Below are 3,976 nucleotides of genomic sequence, written 5' to 3'. Positions count from 1 at the left end.
AATTTTATCCTCTTTGTTCTACACCTACTGGAATAAACACAGAATCAAAACTCGTGTCATAGTCTGATCCAAGTCTAAAGTGAAAGTGAAACTGAAAGTTTGACCAAAGTAGTGCACTTTTTTGAAACTGGAAACTAAAATTTCAGATGTACAAACGTTCTGGTTTTGGATTTTCAGTCAGGCTGTCTCCTGGTTGAAGGAATCTTGGTTTATTAATTCAATTACTTTTCTGCATATGATTAAAAGAGCACAGCACTCCACTACTTTCTTTCTTTTTAAATAGCATATGTATATATGCTACAGTCAGTGTCATTTTAGGAGAGGCTTTCCCTTTTGTGTGAGAGCATGGGGGAAGACCTCTTCTCAGATGCTGTCTGCCATCTATTGATTTTAAAGGTAAAGTTGTGCCATCGAGTCAATATCGACTCCTGGCGACCACAGAGCCATGTGGTTTTTTTTGGTAGGAGGGGATTACCATAGCCATCTCCCACGCAGTATGAGCTGATGCCTTTCAGCATCTTCCTAAATTGCTGCTGCCCAATATAGATGTTTCCCACAGTCTGTTAGGTGTTTCCCACAGGTGTTTCCCACAGTCTGGGAAACATACCAGCAGGGATTCAAACCAGCAACCTTTTGCTCCCTAGGCAAGTTACTTCCCCACTGCGCCATTAGGTGGCTATCTATTTATAAGTACTTATACTGAAAATAAGTGCACATTTTTCTTCAAAATGTTTTGCTTGATTAATAAGAGATGCATTTCAAATTTGGAACAATCAAAGCCCACATCTTAGGTTTTGCTGGGGGAGGGGTTGTTTGTTTGTTTGTTTTGGGTTTTTTAAGGAAAGCAATAAGTATTATTGTTAGTATTAACTTAGCCACCAGGAGTATCTCTAATTTTTATGCTAGATAAGAGTCAACAGAACAGCATGGGAAGGCATGGTCTATGCAGGAACTATGCTGATGCTATGATGGTCTGGATCTGGCCAGTGCCTGGATGGGGGACCACCAGAAGACCTCCTCCACCAATGCACTCCCTGGCAGCTTCTCCAGGATAGGGCTGAGAGAGATTCCTGCCTTCAACCTTGGAGAAGCCGCTGCCAGTCTGTGAAGACAATACTGAGCTAGACAGACCAATGGTCTGACTCCTTATATGGCAGTTTCCTATGTTCCTATGTTACCAAGAGGTCCACAGAGCAAAGGTAGTATATAAGTGACTTGCAAACAAAATGGACGTGGATGCTTCAAGATAATTTCCTTGAGGGTTCCCTACCCCAGCTCCAATATGAAACAGGGAGCTGTAATTGTGTGGTCACTCTTGAAATACATACATACAGCATTTATAATGCTATGTATGAGCTCTATAAATGTTAAGAAAGCACTTGTTAAATCCTTCACACATACCTGGTGTTCAAAATCTGGGCTTAGAGTTTTGGATGATATTGCATCTCATTTCAAAGGCTCTCCAAATAAGCAGGGAAGAGTTTTGTGTTATGCCTTGTTAGTTTCCAAGCTTCACTTTCTAGAAAAATTAAAATCGGAGGCACGCTTCACTTTTGCACACCCAAAAATGTGTCAGTATAAGAATTATGACCCACATCAAAGGATCAGCCCATGCGGGCCTTGCCCAGGGCACACCTTCTGGTTAGAAGGAGGCAAACCAGAGCAGTGACTTACACAGAGATACAATATGATGATGTTTCCTCTGAGGCCAAGTAGTTTTATTACTTTTCTACATCAGATGTGGATGAATGATCCAATCTATTCCAATACAGAGACAGAGCAGAATAACTCACAGCAAGCAGAGACTGCAGTGACTCATCCAGAGACACAATGGTCAGGCCTCTCAGAGACCAAATTGCACCTCTACTACAATCAGTCATGGATGAATGATCCAATCAACTTCAGTAGAGAGACACAGCACAATAACCCAGCAGAGGCCAATTAGGAGAGGCAAAAGCACTGACTCCTCCAGAAACACAGTGGTCAGCCTCCTCTGGGGCCTTCTTGTTCTGTCACATTTCTATTTCAGAAGTGACTAAATGATCTCCTCACAAGTGGTACAGAGATGTGCCAGAACCAGCTGTTCTCAGCAGATAATGTCTGGAAGGAGGCAAGTCTAGAGCTGAATCATGCAGAAACACAAGGAGTCAAACTGAACCTGAATCCAAACCCAAAACTTAGTTCAAAAAGTATTTTCTTCCCAATGAATAGCACTGTACCTTAACCTAAGTTTTCTTGATTGCTTTCAACCTGAAACAGAACTGAACTCCTAAGCATAAAAAGGGACAACTGGTTAAGAACATAAGAACAGGCCTAAGGCCTATCTAGTTCAGCATCTTGATTCACACAGTGGCCCACCATAAGATGCCTCTGGAAAGCTCACAGGCAAGAGCTGAGGGCATGTCCTCTCTCTTGCTGTTGCTCCTCTGCAACTGGTATTTGGAGGCATCTCGCCTCTTAGGCTTGATGTGGCCTATAGCCCTCAGACTAGTAGCCATTGATTGACTTGTCCTCCATGAATTTATCTAAGCCTCTTTTAAAACCATTGATTTGGTGGCAGATAACTCCATAGGTTATCTTGTGGCAGATAATTGCATAGGTTAATTATGTATTGTGTGAAAAAGTACTTCTTTTTGTCGGTCCTAAATTTCTTGGCAGTTTTGTGGGATAACCCCTGGTTCTAGTGTTATGCGAGAGGGAGGAAAATATATCTCTCTCTCCACACCATGCATAATTTTATAGACCTCTATCATGTCACACCACAGTCATCTTTTTTCTAAACTAAAAAGCCCCAGGTGCTGTAGTCTCACCTTTGTAAGGAACTTGCTCTAGGCCCACAATCTTCTTGGTTGCCCTCTTCTGCACCTTCTCCAGTTCTTTCTGAGGTATTGTGACCAGAACTGTACACAGTACTCCAGAGTTGCAATGCAAGCAAAGAAATCTTATTCTGCAGGAAATTGATCTAAACTAGTTCAACATAGCTGAACTGGCTACCAAACTTTAAAGTTAGTGTCTGAACCAGAACTGAAGCAGATGTTAAAATACTGATGAATTAGAATTGAGCCCCAGATTGTAATGCAGAGAAACAATATGGCAAATCCTCTATGGCAGGAGTTCTCAAACCTGGGTCCCCAGATGTTACTGAACTACAACTCCTATCATCCCCAGCCACAATGGCCTTGGCTCTTCTTCATGTGCCAGCACTGAGGAAGGTTCAATCGTGCATGTGGGACAGGGCCTTCTCAGTCATTGCCCCCAGGGACTTTGGAATGCTCTCCCATTTTCTCCTTCGTCTCCCTCACTGCTTTTAAGAGGCAGGTAAAAATCGGGTTTTAATATTTGAAGGGGTGCTGTTTTCCTTATTTGTTATTGGTGCTGCTTCTGTTGTTGCATTACTGGTTGTTTGTTTTAAATTTTTATAGATTTTATTGTTTTTAATATTCTGTGAACTTCCTTGGGAGAGGAGAGAGAACGAGAGATCTGGACAGACAGTGCAGAAATTTAACAAACATCTGGACACCCGCTCAATGGGCGAGTACTTGGGGCTCACCGACTTACATTTTTAAATTCATTTATTGTGGCAGTTCTCTCACCAGTGTGTCCTGGCTCACAGAAATAGTTTTACAGTGAAATCCTAAGCATGTTGCTCAGAAATCAGTACCACTGAGTTCAATGAAACTTACTCCCTAGGAAGTGTGCTTAGGATCACCGCCTTAGTGTCATCCAGGATTGCAGCAATGTTTTGCCACATACATTCTTAAATTTTAAAACAGAAATACACAATTGATGTTTGTAGCCAACATATCATCCCTTCATACTGTCATCAAACCTCAGAAACCCGGATGATTTCCCCCCTCAAAAGATATTCATAAACCATCCAGTTATGTCTGAAGCAATGCCATTTTGAAAGCACCAACATCAAGTTGTGAAAAAGAAGATGGAGAAACACATAGAGAGGAGGGGGGGGAAGCCAAGA

This window comes from Hemicordylus capensis, chromosome 2 (assembly GCF_027244095.1).
Source record: "Hemicordylus capensis ecotype Gifberg chromosome 2, rHemCap1.1.pri, whole genome shotgun sequence".
Classification (NCBI taxonomy): Eukaryota; Metazoa; Chordata; class Lepidosauria; order Squamata; family Cordylidae; genus Hemicordylus; species Hemicordylus capensis.
Note: the sequence above shows the minus strand (reverse complement) of the source record.